The sequence below is a fragment of the Zalophus californianus genome, chromosome 3, assembly GCF_009762305.2.
Source record: "Zalophus californianus isolate mZalCal1 chromosome 3, mZalCal1.pri.v2, whole genome shotgun sequence".
Lineage (NCBI taxonomy): Eukaryota > Metazoa > Chordata > Mammalia > Carnivora > Otariidae > Zalophus > Zalophus californianus.
This window is the reverse complement of record NC_045597.1, coordinates 130,721,489-130,737,742: the sequence shown is the minus strand read 5'-3', so window position 1 is coordinate 130,737,742 and position 16,254 is coordinate 130,721,489. Positions and strand designations below refer to the sequence as shown.

The following is a 16,254-nucleotide window of genomic DNA, read 5'->3' as shown; positions in this document are numbered from 1 at the left end:
GTGGGGGGATGGGTTAGCCTGGTGATGGGTATTAAAGAGGGCACGTTCTGCGTGGAGCACTGGGTGTTATGCACAGACAATGAATCATGGAACACTACATCAAAAACTAATGATGTAATGTGATTAACATAATAAAAAATTAAAATTAAAAAAATAAATGTCTGTTTGAGTCCAATTTTAGATGTATTAAAGACAAGATAATGCTTTCCTATAAAAAAAGTGCTTCTCAAAAATGTGTCCTTTTTATTTTGTAGTGAAGTATAATCCTACCTCATAAACCTACTTAACCTTGTCCATCTGCACATCCTCTTCTAGGAAAAACTCCTCTCTTTATTTCGAAAACTAAAGCTCTGTATTCGCACAGCTTCCCAACTTGTAATTAGGGATGGAAGGCTGCAAAGGCATACTTGATCAGAGAGGGACCAGAGGAAAGGATAAGAGGTGTCTGAAGGGAGATCAGGCTCGTGTAAGGGAAGGAAGGTGGTGGAAACATTAAGAACCAAAAATAAAGGGCACCCCCTTAGCACAATTCTGGGGCACCAATTAATTACTGTGAATGGTCTACATACAGGTGACTAGGGACTGGTCTGGTTATGCTTTCCTTCTGTGTATCTCTACATTCTAAATATCCTCAAAGTTTCTTTACTTACAGTGTTCAAGGACCAAAAAAAAAAAATCCAAGATTTCTAAAATTTACCAAGTAGTAATTTAAAAATTTTGATAGAATGGTACTTTTAATTTTTCCAAATAAAAGTATTAAGAAGAAAACAACTTCCATCTATTATCAGCAACAATTCCTAAAATGCTTTAACACACAAAAGGATTTAATGCAAAATGTCTTAGTGAAGATGACTGGAATGAAATTAACTATGAAAAACCAAGTCCATGTCTTGTGGATGAGGGAGGACTTCATCCTAAAGACTGAGTTTTGGCTACGATGCCTCTAAGGATGGAAGCAGGCAAAGATTCCACCTGTCAAGAAAGACAAGTTACAGATAAATCAATTACTCAAGAAAATAGAGGGAAATATAAGGAGATCCAAATACAGAAGTCATGTTCTTGGATTTACTAATGATGATGTTTTGTTAAGTGTCAAGAAGGTCTCTTCTGATAAATGGGGTCCAAAAGAAGATGTATAATAAATAAAGTAATACCATAAGGTTCACAAGTACACATTTTGCTTTTAAGAACTCTACAATCAGCACTCCTACTTTGCTTGGTCAGCTCCACTTTCCCAGTCCATCATTGGACATTTATTTCAAATCCTACCCTTCAGTGAAGCTTGTGTGAACCCTACCTCTCCAGGTAACACTTAACTTCACCTTCCTTTTCTTAAAGATGAAATCAAAACTACCTTTTCCCCTTTCAGGTAGACACCCAAACAAACCACCAGCATTATGATAATTTAAGACTCAACTAATGCAGTAATTTAGAAATAACAACTTCTCTGAACTCTGCAATTCAATTTGATTTGCAATCCAAATTGTTTATAAAGGTGAAGATGGAGTCTTCTTAATGCTATGTATATAACACCCTTAGAATAATGCCTCTAATGTCAACATATATGCTTTTTGAAAGATGTTGACTACTAGTATCATGCTAAATAAAACATGAATTATTAAATCTGCAGTTTTTTTACCTACCATTTTGTTATAGAACTTTATGTGGACTAAGCACTAACGTGGCTGTCACACGCTTACTATTTTTTACTCTGAGATAAGCATTACCACAACATAAAGCGAATGGAGAGCTGCTTCACTAAGATCACATGCCTGAGGCACTCATTCAGTATACTTCTGTACTTCCAAAAGGATTCTCTGAACCTTAGCTTTACTCAGCTCCTGAATTTACCCACATCTACCATCTCGCACGCATATATCTGAATTAATCCATCTAGAACAAAAAGGAAATAACAAATGGACAAATAAATGTAAGCTTTGAAAACAGATAAAATAGCTTCAAAACCTCGGATCAGTCATCTAACTTGGGTGAGCCTCAGTCTTCTCAAACTTAATTGAGAGTATCATTTGTGTTTCTCTACAGGGTTGCTCTGCAGCTTGAAAGTGATCATACATATGCTAGCATTATAGAATGTTTATTTCTATCTTTCTTACAGCTTTGGGAATTTCAAATCTTTTTGACAGAGAGATCTCTGATTCACTGGAAAGCAAAAGTTTGAGGACTAGACATCATTTATAACATCATTCTTTGGTTGAATACTATACAGTATGAAAATGTAGTAGTAAGGAAAATAATTGGGTCATTGAAAAAAGAAAAAAACAGGTTCATTCTAAGTTCTGTGCAGTATTTCTGAGAAATGGTAGCAAAAGAGTCTGAGTAATCCCAGGGAGAGCATGTTTCTTGGTAAAGTAGCAACAGACAGGGTGACATGAGTTTACCGAACGTACTGTTGTCGTCTTAGCTTGGGATACCTTAGCCTCAAAGGCTAACAACCCTGATTTTGTCTGTCTGTGACCTAAATCCCTATCTAGGAACAGACTCCCACTAACTCAGGAGATTTGAGTTTAAAACCAGAATTCCAAATTATTTTAGAGAATTATCTTTGTTGAGATGAAAGATACTGGGCTTCTCTCTTTCACGTGTACTTACCACCCTATAGGCAATTCTAGAGAATGCCAAATTAGAACCTGGGTATAAGTTTGTTAATTTAACATGAAAACTCTAATCTATAATTGCCAAAAGGCACTGGACAGGTGGAATTCTGCAGTCAATATGCTATCTCCTGGAAAGCAAGCTTCAGGGAAAGCTAAATCATGAATGGTTAATTGCCTGGTGAGTATGTGATCAGAATAAGTGAAGAGTGTGACCCAATACCATTAAACCTTTGAACCATAAAAAGAAAGTTTATACTTTATCACTTCATTCTGGAGTCATAACTGCCGCCTGGACCAGACAGATGGTATGTTCTTAAGCAATATACTCTTGCTCTATGGGCAGCTTCAGCTAGTATTGGCCTCTTGCTATGAGTCCATGACTGATCAACCTCCCTGCCATCTATTACAGCCCTTCAGGAATGTACATTAACACCTGCCATCCAAGGACAGGCAGATCTTACAGCCTAGGACCTGTTGCCTCTATACTGTAACAGCGTTGCTCTACTTTTAAACATGGTTTTTAAAGTTTAGATTTTACAGGACAATTATTTTTTCCACCTTGAATTCCTGGGAAAACATGGAACCCTCATCCTCTGAAAAGAACAGGTCCAGAATGTGTGATATGATGAGAATGAAGAGTCAGGAAAATACCTTTATATTTAGATAGGAATCCTCAACAGAAAAGAGAGGTGGGGGAAAGAGAATAGCAACCGGATGTTCTAACCATGGAAGCTGTCAGATTTTGGTTTGCAGTGTTCTATAGCACAGATTTATAGAAAACAGTGTCTAGCTCCTAACAGCAAACTCCTAATTAACTTGGATCTCAGTCTTTCTACTATAGGGTTACACAGGCAAGGACATGGAATATTCAGATTTGATCTTGGTTAAATGTGTCATCCTTCATGGTCAGTTTATAGACCAAAATCTCATCAGGGCAATTCAACAGGGCAAATTTGAGAAACAGCAGACATAGTACAGCTCCTTCCTTCTGCCCATTTTCTGGAAAAATTGAATGTGTATAGGCGATATCACACACCACAGGAAATCCCCCAATTATAGAATTCAATAAAAGGATTTTCCTGTAGGGCCTCCTGAACACAGTAAATCATCCTGATGACTTGTATGAATTCTCTTTTCATTTGTAACTCTTATGGCTCTTTTGATCACCACTGTCTACTCTGCAGTGGTTCAATACTTGCAAGATGCCAGAGGAATAGAAATCTCTAAGTCCTGCAGTGCATTTGCTTAAAAGATATGTGTTCTCAGATCGCCTAGAAAAATGATCACACCTCTCTATTAATAGTAATAAATTCCATCAAAAAAGGCTTCTATGATGCAATATGATGCTTTCTGTGAATATAGAGTAAGGCTTTTACCATTTCTCAACCGGACCAACTTTCTGAGCCACCAGTACAATGATACCATGTTGGATATTTGGTAGCTTAATTTCAGTGTCTCCGTATGCTCTCTGACCTTTCCCATCATTATTCTGAAAGTGAAGAAGGTCTATAGCATTCAGTGAAAGAGACATATATTTATTTTCTGAGAGCTACTGCTTACCATTTTTGTTACTTTACCAACCATTCTGTCTGTCTGCGATTTGATCTCTCTCTGTAGTTATTGTCAGGTAGAATAAATTGGAAAGTAGAATTAAAGAACCAAAAGAAACTGCTTGCTTTTACTATCTTTATCCTATCCATGTAGAAGAGGATCTGAAATATAAAAATAAAAAAATAAATCTAGAGAAGATAGGGAGGGAAGCCATTGGACTCAGATGAAGGAATATATGCCTGTATGTCATCAAACCAACAGAACAGGACATCCAGGACAATGGCTCCCCGATCTTAACCCATCCTGTGGATAAAGGTCATATACGTGATCTTCTCCAGGCCGCCGAATAAGCTTGGAGTTAAACTCAGTGCTCTCACCTAGTTGTAATTCCAGCCCTCTCTCTCATTCTGAAAAGCAAGTGCAAGTCAGTGAACATGACGTTATTATAGGGATAACCTTGAATCCACTATAATTTATAAGACAGCTAATCTTTCAAACACTTGAACACCTGACACTACAATGGCTCTCCATGTGCTCCTATACCACAGTTAAACCTTAGGAGTTAAGCCTGTAACAAGAATTATTATTCACAAAGCATGTGATAGAGATTGCATGACATAAAAGGCCTGACTTGTAACTTAAGAAAACTTTGTAATAGAGTCTGCAGTGAGTTTTGCTTTTGCTTTGCTTGGGTGGGTAGCAAGGTGGGAACTAGAGAGAACAACTATATTGGAACAGGGAAGGAAAGCAGAAAGAACGATCAATCTGTCTATAATACAGAATGATGGATTTATGCATTTGGGAAAGAGTAGGAGGCAGGGGAGAAAAAAATATTCGGTAATCAAGCATTTCCTTTTCAATTGTTTGATGAGTTTGCATTGGTTGTCATTTTTTGCCTACACCGGGATAATGCTTCATGAATACTACTTGGGTTTCTCTACAAATGCAAGATGTGTTTCTTATGAGATTATTCCCCAGAGCCTCATTCTGAAATAAACAGTTCATTGCTTATAAGGTTTTTAATAGAGCAAGTTCTCTTTCGATATATGACTCAAAAAATGGGACTGTATAAAAACTGTTCCTACACTCTCATCCCCCAAACCATGGGATTTCTAACTTGCTCCTTTTTCTCTGGTGAATCCTGAGGCTCCTTTTCCCCTTCTTTTCAGAAAGTAGCATACTATCAGTATGCAAATTGTTTGGCTCCCAAATGCAAATGGCTGCCTATCTAGAATATTTTACAGTCTTTTCTCAACAGTGCATAATAAAGTAAGCCAGCACATAAATCATATAGCAAAGCCCTATGTGCCATAGGTAAGTTCTTAGAATTTTAAACTACTTAGAAAATTGACTATAACACATGGTATCTACAGTTTTGGCCTTTAAATCCAGTTTTAAACTCTCTGCTTTTGAAGATCTCACCTTAAAAATGAAATGGATGTCTGGTTAGTGTGCTTGGAAATGCCTTAAAGGATAAAGCAAGAAGTACAGATTCCTAACATTTATTTTTATGAGCAATGTGTTCAGTGCTTTTCATTATGCTATTTGTCTTTTAAGTGTTTTGTTAATATGCTGTAAAAACCAATTAATAGTCCCAAGGCACCAGTAACCAAGTAGTATTAACCACTTTCTCAGACATTCAAAATGATTTAAAAAGGTTAAAACTTGCTTCCACCATAGAAAAGGGAGAAAAGAGTAAACCTAGTTTAATAATGAACTGATCCCACCTACAGCCCAGACTTAAACACATGAAGGTATACATCCAAAAAATATTTCTCCACTATGTTCCATCGCCTGAGCTGAGAATCGTATCATGCAAATAGCCAAGAAAAAAGGCCATTTGGTCATTTACCTTGACCATTTAAAATCTGTTCAGTTGTTTTAGAGGAGAATTCATTGGAAGGAACTTAGGCAGGCAGGATCAATAGCAGGTATGCAAATCCTTTCTTGATCTAGCACATTCTGGCACAACACACAAAAACTCAACAGGGTTGGACGTCAGATTCCAGTACAAGGTCTCCCTGGGTTGTGGGGATTTTTAAGTTGATTCGGGATGCATTGATCCTTCCCTGCTGGGATTAGAAACCAGGGTTCAACAACAATATCATTTATTAATAATATGGCTCCTACCCTCTCTTGCCAGCTCAGCATTGACAGCTTGGGCAAGGGCCACCTGTGTGACACAGTAAGCCAGCAGCAGGATTTAAATTTACCAAAGGAGCACTCATGACTAGCAAAGTAGCAAACCCACTCTGCCATAATCTCATAGTTAAGCAGGTTTGATTTCCTTAAGTATTTTACCATAGCCTTTTTCCACTGAAATTCAAAGAGAACCATTTATTTTTCTGGTGAAGCCAACTTACAGAGCCAGTCTTAGATTCTCTCAATTCACCCTCCTGATTCCAAATGATGGACCCCACTCTGTCAAATCTGTATCATTTAAACAGTAAGAGCTGGGAGGCCCGTCACTGAAACTGATGTAGGAGACCCAGAAGATGATTGAGAAAAGCCAGAAAACCACCCACAAGAAGAAAGTCACATTCTTCCAAAGTAAACTGGAAGGCCCTTTGGTAATAACAGTGCAAAAGATATACGATATCCATTCCAGAAAGTGTAAGAAAGCTGCCATCCATGGCTGCAGCATGGAGATGGAGAAATGGCAGTCTCCCAAGTCCCTTCCAAAGACTAGAGGAGGAAGAGTCAAAATCCCAGCTCAGCTTTGGGCTTTAGATTCATTGTTAATAGGTTATTTGGCAGATACTGCCGCCTGCTATAATTCAATGATACTTGCCAGGAGTCTGGGAGGCCCCAGGAACATATCTGTATTATTAGTATACTCTCGAATGGCTACTAACTTGCCACTTGATACGCCAGTACTCCATAGCAAGCCCAATATCACAACAGAGTAGCTGAGATGGCCATCATTTAATGGTGTAAATATTGAAGTGCTGCCACGTGACACTTATCTTGGAAGACTTCTGGTGCAAGACAATTTAGTATGCATTTTCTTCTCACCTTCCATAACCTCAGGTACTTCTTTCTGGTCAGGAAGTTTTAACTCCACAGACCCAGGTTGCTCGAATCCTGCAAATTGCAAAGAAAGGCTTCTCTTCAAGCCTGACTCTTAGCCAGCTCCTGAGAAATACCCTTTGAGCTCTGGGAATATTCTGCAAGTATTTTTGTGTGCTTAAGGCCATAGGCCATGGTACACCTGTTTGACCAGATAAGTTCATGCTAAAAAATGTTTTACAAATGCCTGTTTTTGCCTCGTGTGTGTGTGTGTGTGTGTGTGTGTGTGTGTGTGTGTGTGTGTGTGAGAGAGAGAGAGAGAGAGAGTGAGAGAGATATGCTGGAGTCTGAGTAGCTGAAGTCAGTCATGCAGCTTACACAACCGACTCCTAATAAAAACCCTAAATGCCAAGGTTTGGATGAGTTTCCCTAGTGGCAACACTTTGAAAGTCATTTCATATTGCTGCTGAGAGAATTAAGTCTGACCCTGTGTGACTTAACTGGGAGGAGGAATCTTGTACCTGGTTTCCCTTAGACTCTAATTCATGCCATATGTTACCTTTGCTGGTTTTAATCTGTATTCTTTTCACGGTAATAAACTGTAAGTATGAGTGTAACAGCTTATCTGAGAAGCCAGAATCCTTCCAGAGAATCACTAAGCCTGGGAGCCTGGGGACCCTGACATACCTTCCTGTTAGGCAAGGGCTGTTTTGCTTACTCGAAGGTCATGCCATTACTGCCACACATTACACATCCATGACCCTGTGGCAATTGAGCGCACTCATCTGTAGCTACAACCCAGGTGAGAATGAACAGTACAGAACGTTCAATATAAGATGTTTAGATTTGGAGCTGCTCCATCACATGAGTAGGGTCCAAAATAGCGGCTGCTGCCTCAGGTGGATGGCTCAGGACAGCCAGCACAGTCTAATAGCAGTGCCTTCCAAGTTGGTGTCTGCTCATTCCTCCATATAGGGTGCTGTTCAGATTTGCCAATTACCTGAGGAAGTTTGAGTATGGGGGGGGGGGGCAAAAAAAGATGGGAAAGTGTATATGGATCAGGTCCCTCTATGCATTTGTGGAACTCCAGGAATTTCCTATTACCCTCCAGTTTGTGGGTCTCTAAGTGACAGATCAGAAGAAATGGACTCCTACACGAAAGAACTATCCTGAGGACAACATTAAGAAGTCTAGCCAGTCTCCCAGTAAAAGCAAGGGCAGTGCTAGTGCAGGTTGTCTTTCATTTAACTGTTGTAGGGCTCTCTCTCTCTCTCGATATAGGGAATAGATATATGTCTATCCCATATTCCATGTATCTATTTTATATTAAAAGCTAGATAGATGTGGAATATATTATATATATATATATATCCACACACACACTTTGGGATTGCCCAGTGTCAAAATGAGTGAATTGTGAAGAGTTATCTGAAGGAATGAGTCTGGATACCCTAATAAGAAAGGGCCATCTATCCCAGTCCATTCGATGATTAAATTGTAGAGATATCTGCATTTGGACAGTAAAAGCTTCTGCCTAGCTTCTAAGAAACCAGGTGATTCTGAGGTTTGAGGTGATCAGTTACCTGGTGATCCACCCAGGAACCACTCCCTCAGACTGACCAGTTTGCTAACTAAACTCAGAGGAAGGGGATGATGTTTACCCATTTCTTCTGAATGGACAGTGTCCTCCTCTAATATTCCCATCTTAGGTACTAAGCAGTTGTAACCATCCTTCTAAGGGTGGGGGCAACTCATTTTCTCATACTGTCGGGTTATTAAGCTGATTAGGAAAGCAATCTCTGGAATGCCTGGGTGGCTTCGTTGGTTAAGCATCAGCCTTCAGCTCAGGTCATGATCCTGGGATCTTGGGATTGAGTCCTGCATTGGGCTCCCTGCTCAGCGGGGAGCCTGCTTCTCCCTCTCCCTCTGCCCCTCCCCCCTGGGCTCGTTTTCTCTCTCTCTCTCGTTCACTCTTCTCTCAAATGAATAAATAAAATCTTAAAGAAAAAAAAAAAAAGAAAAGCAATCCCCCACCTCCTGCTGTGGTCAGGGACTATGGCACACTATCAATATAATGATATGGGCAGACGCCTGGGTGGCTCAGTTGGTTAAGCAACTGCCTTCAGCTCAGGTCATGATCCTGGAGTTCTGGGATCGAGTCCCACATCAGGCTCCCTGCTCAGCAGGGAGTCTGCTTCTCCCTCTGACCCTCCCCCCTCTCGTGCTCTCTATCTCTCATTCTCTCTCTCTCAAATAAATAAATAAAATCTTTAAAAAAAAATATGATGATATGGGCTTCCAGTCCCATCTGTCAGCTTAGCTCTGGAGTTTTCAAGTGTCAGGGTCCAAACTTTGTGTTTGCAGTCTTATATATTACAGAAAGAAGCAGAATTAGCCATATCACCAATCTTGGGTGATGAAGAAATTGCCCTTCCTCTGGGCATCATCTGAAAACTGGAGTCCAAGTCTTGTCCTTGACCTTAATTGCCTTAAGCGCCAGCCATAGCCAATTTCATAGGGCTTTGCACAGAGGTCAGTTCCGTTCCTGGGAGACCAGCCTGCAGATGAGCAGTGTTGGGACAAGTTAACCCTTTCCTCTTAATAGGCAATAACAATGCGTAAGGTATTAAAAATTTATATAAGACATTATTCTTGTCCTAGAAAAGCTTGCAGATCTACAGGTGAAAGGTAGCAGCATCAAGATAGTTTTATCATCAGTAAAGAATATTCACTGCAGAGAGGCATTGCTTGGATTCACTCAGTTTCAAATTTGATAGTTACCTCATTTTAGCCTGGTCACAGAGCATGAAGAACCCAGTATACATTTCTTCTCTGATTTTCATCCTTAATAAGAAAGATTTTTAAAAATTAGCCTAAATGATTTAATATGTTTTAGTTGATATTTAATAAAACCATCAATATGGTTATTACTGAAGGTTTGCTAAGTGGCTCTCACAACTCTAAGATGGACAAGAGAAAAAAAAAATTCAAGGGAAGTATGTTCAAATACTATCCCTAACTCCTAATACTTTTAGCCCTAGACTAATCACTTAATCTCCCCACACCGTGATTGCCTTATTTACAAAATGAGGAAAGTAGAAGAGCTTACTCATCAGAATGCCAGAAAGCATATAGAGTGATGAGTATTTTTATTCAACCAACTGGAGATATGTAAAGTATAACAGGCAGAAAGTTAGAGTATTTTCTGATATGTATCTTTGCCTGAAGAACTTTCTTTCCTCTCCTAAACATCAAGCAGATTCATTTAATGTCCAAATCACACTTCCTTTCTGACAGGAATCCCTTCAACCTAGCATTTAAGTTGTGTTGCATTTTTGTATTTCTATAAACCTCCTCTCCACAATAAGGCTATAAGCCTCCGAAGGGGAAGTAACTTGCCTAATGCATCTCAGTATCCCCATAATACCTAATGCATTACCAAGACCATAGTAGAAAGTCATTAGGCATTTGTTGAGGTGAATAACATCGTCACTAGACAGCTAGGGAGATGGCACAACATGTTTCCTCACACTTAATTCTCACACAGTTACTTTATCAGGTACAAAACCTCCAAGTCTTCAGCCTCTCACTGCTTGAGCCAAAACATTGCTCCTTTATTTTAGATGGGTGGCTGATGTCAGCAGGATCATAATCACAACCCTCTGAGCCAAACATCAGGAGGTTAATAGAAGCTGTTGTTGGAGAGAAAAACATCCTGTTGTTCTTTGTCTCCAAAATTTCCCAGCAGGCACAAGGACCTCCTACTACACTAGAGCTAAAAAGAAGGTCCCATTTGCAAAACAATTACCTCATAACCACAGTTTTTGTTACCCCCAGTGGTTTGATGAATGGATAGATGAGGGCACTTCTAAGTATGCTTTTATTTGCTTCTCGGCTCTGAAAACACAATGTCCCCATTATTACCAGTGATGGAAAAAAATAGTTCCATCCCCCGTGGCCATTAGCTTTTTCAGACCTTATTTCTACTGTTAAACAAACCTCCCTTAGATAATGAACATCTTACTAAGTTAGAGGTATAGAAATAGCTAGTGCACTATTTATTCCACTGAATATTCAGTGTGGTCATGGATTTTTTCCATTAAAACAATATTACCAATTTTGTCAATTATACTTCACAGATAGATTCTCCTGTTCTTAGGGAACAAAATCACACACCTCTACCTGCAAAACTCTAGAGTGTCTTCAAATTCTCCCAATTTAGTTTTGCTGAAGAGGCTAGATGATAGGCATTACATTGGTTAGTATCTGTGAGAGGGAGACAGATGACAGCAGAGGACACAAGCAAGAGCGGACAAGTCCCCAAAAGAGGAAAGAGTCATGGGCTCCCCATCACTCAGATTGTTCCATTCACTATGCTCAACATTTCTTTTTATCTTTCTGATCCTTCTAAATCTATTTAATCAATTTAAATCTTACACTTTTTACTCAAGAGGTTAGATGATCATTGAAAAAGCAACCCGAGGGATCCTTTTCTTCATAAACTTAAGGAGCTGCTCAGTTTGTGTTGAATAGAGTGATCTAGTGTTTTGAGGCTGTAAAACTCTCTCCGTTGTCCAAGAGAATTGCCCTCTGTTACACACATCCCATTCAAGCCAAATCAGTCACATGTTATTTTCATCCTTGCTCTTCAGTTGGTCAGAGTTAGTGTTAACATCTGGGCTTTGCTGCCCTCTGCTGGGACTTTGGGAACCAGTTACTCCTTAAAAATTAAAGGGTTAATTCCCTTGTCGGGTTTGGGATTCCAGCTAAAAGGAAGAAACAGGTTTACACGTGGTCTGATATTAAAAACTAAAATTTAAAAACAAGGAAAACACAAAACCGAAACAAAATTTCATTCTTCCTTCACCATAAGTGGAATTCTATAATCTGCATTTAATAACTAAATTTATTTTGAACTATTGCGGTAGTTTGTAATAACAGTGAGGTGCAGTTCTGTTTTCTGTATACCAATGAATGTTCCACTGGCAATGAACATGTTTTTCAAACAGAGTAAATGTAAAAAAAAAATTTCCCTGTTCCCACTTCTGAAAACTTTTAGCTCCTCTCTCTTCTCACTTAAATTCTAGAAACATAAAACAGGGCCAACATGGTATACTTCTAACATTTCCAAAATGTATAGACAGGCTACACTTATTTCCATAAAAATGCAATAAAATTGCATAATGAAGTTGATTAGAATCCTTGTAGAGCCTCTATAGGATTTAGGCATGTAAACAAAAATTTTTTATTTATTATTCACATATCTATAAGTTAAAACATTTCCAAACTTACACTTTTGTTATTGTCCATAACATTCTTCTTAAAGTTTAAGAATCATAATTATGAAATATCAGATGAATTTCCCTATACTCCATGCTACTTAAGTAATTAGGATAGAACATATATTGTAACAATTCAATTTAATATGAAGGATAAAAAATTCAATGATAGAAAATCATAGCAGTCTCTAAAAGGATTTTTAGTCATCTTGATACGTTAAATTGTTTGGTGTAAAAAAGATACTAAGTTATAAAACTCCTTACAGATTGAATTATCAAACTAGGGAAAATTATTTCTATCACGTGCAGCCTACACATGCAATTTCTTTGAAAAGCCTGATAGGTTGGAACTGATACTAAATGCACAGAAGTAGCTGTTTGTGTGTTCTGCATATTAGCTAAGTATGAGTGCAGGCAGAAATGAGGTTTGTGATTACTTTCCCTGAGACTAATACAAAAAGAAAACATCGGGTGCCTGGGTGGCTCAGTTGGTTAAGCGACTGCCTTTGGCTCAGGTCATGATCCTGGAGTCCCAGGATGGAGTCCTGCATCGGGCTCCCTGCTCAGCAGGGAGTCTGCTTCTCCCTCTGACCTTCTTCCCTCTCATTCTCTCTCTCTCTCTCTCTCAATAAATAAATAAAAATCTTTATTAAAAATAAAAATTTGAAAAAAACACCATTATTAACATCACCATCAATATAATTACCATGTATTAAGCATATCCTATATATCAAATAGAGGATGCAATGCTTTACCTTAATAATTCCATTTAATATAATACTGATAGGTCTTTATTACCACCTCTATTCTACATATGAGAATGTATGGCTCAGAAAATGTAGGTTCCTTGCCCTAGACTACACCATAAGAGTCAAAACAAATCAGGGTTTCCAACCCAAAGCTGGCTCTCAAGTAAGTGATAGTTCTCTATGTTTAAATGTTTTATTTTCACCAATACAAAATATCAAATATTGAAAATAAGTTTAATCATTAATATGTTAAGAGACTGTGTGAGTGTTTGTGTGTGTTCCTGAAGCAATAAAAGGCTTTAGGAACAAAATGCTCTCTAAGCAACAACCAGAGCCACCCGTTAGTTCAGCTAAGCCACTCAATTTGAAGTATTTTTGATCCTTAAAGTCCTTATTTTTAGGGTCATTAGTTCTATGTTAAAAAAAAAAAATGGTCTTGAAAAGTCTTCAAAATCCTGAAATATGAATCCTATGGCAAAAAAGGACACTGTTTAGGATTTTTTTGAAAATCTATCCTATTCTTATAGAAAACCCAAAGGACCACAAAAAACTGCCAGAACTGATAAATCCAGTAAAGCCACAGGCTACAAAATCAATATACAGAAATCTGTTGCATTCCTATACACCAGTAATGAAGCAGCTGAAAGAAAAATTAAGGAATTAATCCCATTTACAATTGTACCAAAAATAGTAAGATACCTAGGAATAAACCTAACTAAAGAGGTAAAAGACCGGTACTGTGAAAACTATAAAACACTGATGAAAGAAATTAAAGATAACACAAAGAAACGGAAAAACATTTCGTGCTCATGGATTGGAAGGACAAATATTGTTAAAATGTCTATACCACCCAAAGCAATATACACTTTTAGTGCAATCCCTATCAAAATACCACCAGCATTTTTCACAGAGCTAGAACAATCTTAAAATTTGTATGGAAACACAAAAGACCCTGAATAGCCAAAGCAACCTTGAAAAAGCAAAGCAAAGCTGGAGATATCACAATTCCAGGCTTCAAGTTATATTACAAAGCTGTACTAATCAAAACAGTATGTTACTGGCACAAAATAGACACAAATAAATGGAGAAGAATAGAAAACCCAGAAAAGAACCCAAAATTACATGGTCAGTTAATCTTTGACAAAACAGGAAAGAATATCCAACGAGAAAAAGACAGTCCTTTCAACAAATGGTGTTGGGAAAACTGGACAGCAACAGGCAGAAGAATGAAACTGGCCATTTCTTACACCATACACAAAAATAAACTCAAAATGGATAAAGATCTAAATATGAGACATGAAACCATAAAAGTCCTAGAAGAGAGCACAGGCAGTAACCTCTTTGATATCAGCCATAGCAACTTCTTTCTAGATAAGTCTGCTGAGGCAAGGGAAACAAAAGTGAAAATAAACTATTGGGATGACATCAAAATAAAAAGCTCCTGCATAGCGAAGGAAACAACCAACAAAACTAAGAGGCAACCTATGGAATGGGAGAAGATATTTGCAAATGACATATCAGATAAAGGGTTAGTATCCAAAATATATAGAACTTATCAAACTCAACACCCCAAAAACAAATAATCCAGTCAAGAAATGGGCAGAAGACATGAATAGATATTTTTCCAAAGAAGACATCCAGATGGCCAACAGACACATGAAGAGATGCTCATCATCACTTGCCATCAGGGAAATGCAAATCAAAAGTACAATGCGATAATCATCTCACACCTGTCAGAATGGCTACAATCAACAACACAAAAACAACAGGTGTTGACAAGGATGTGGAGAAAGGGGAACGCTCTTGCACTGTTGGTGGGAATGCAAACTGGGTATAGCCACTGTGGAAAATAGTATGGAGGTTCCTCAAAAAGTTAAAAATAGAACTAACCAATGATCCAGCAATCACACTACTAATTCAAAGGGATCCTTGCACCCCAATATTTATAGCAGCATTATCTACATTAACCAAATTATGGAAGCAGTCCAATTGTCCAAAAACTGATGAATGGATAAAGAATATCTGGTGTACATACACACATGCACACTCACATGCACACGATGGGATATTACTCAGACATAAAAAGGGATGAAATCTTGCCATTTGCAATGACATGGATGGAGCTAGAGAGTATTATGCTAAATGAAATAAGTCAGAAAGACAAGTACCATATGATTTCACTCATATGTGAATTTAAGATACAAAACAAATGAGCAAAGTGAGGGGGAAGAGAGGGTGAGGCCAACCAAGAAACAGGCTCTTAACTGTAGAGAACTGATGGTTACCAGAAGGGAGGTGGGTGGGGGATGGGTGAAATGGTGTTGAGGAGTAAGAAGTACACTTGTGATGAGCACCTGTGATGTACAGAAGTGCTGAATCACTATATTGTACACCTGAAACTAAGGTTACACTGCATGTTGACTGGAAATAGAAACTTAAAAAAAAATCTATCCTATTCTGAAAAAAGATTGAAAACAAACTTAATCTAACATATACACACATTCAAATTAAGGTCTTGCATTTTTCTTCTGAATAAGCAAGCACATAAAGCATAATGAGAAGCATCAGTTGGAGCCCAAATCTATAGAACCCCATGTTCTCTTACATGTCTTGAAAAAGAGAATTAACACTCTTCTTTGTTCAACTATGTCAAGAAAAAAATCAATTTATAAGGAGTTTACTTGATGGGACCGGAACTTCTGCTAAGAACTTATTAAATCTAAAAATACGATTAATTCAGCCATAAAAAAAAAGAATGAAATCTTGCCATTTGTAACAACATAGATGGAGCTGGAGGGTATTATGCTAAGTGAATTAAGTCAGTTAGAGAAAGACAAATACTGTATGATTTCACTCATATGTGGAATTTAAGAAACGAAACAAATGAGCAAAGGAAAAAAGAGAGACAAGCCAAGAAACAGACTCTTAACTATCGAAAAAGGATGATTACCAGAGGGGAGTTGAGTGGGGGATGGGTGACACAGGCGATGGGGATTAAGGAGTGCACTTGTTGTGAGCAGCACTGGGTGATGTATGAAGTGCTGAATCACT

At 38.2% G+C, this 16,254-nt stretch overlaps 1 long non-coding RNA gene across 1 annotated transcript; it reads right to left on the bottom strand.

Annotated features, from left to right (window-relative positions):
• Window positions 1–835: 835 nt before the first annotated feature.
• LOC113919235 lies at window positions 836–10,009 on the bottom strand. Its single transcript, XR_003518902.1, has 3 exons — window positions 9,957–10,009; window positions 4,176–4,327; window positions 836–972 (listed from the first exon to the last, which is right to left on the bottom strand). It is a non-coding gene; the product is annotated as an uncharacterized LOC113919235 (long non-coding RNA).
• Window positions 10,010–16,254: the final 6,245 nt, after the last annotated feature.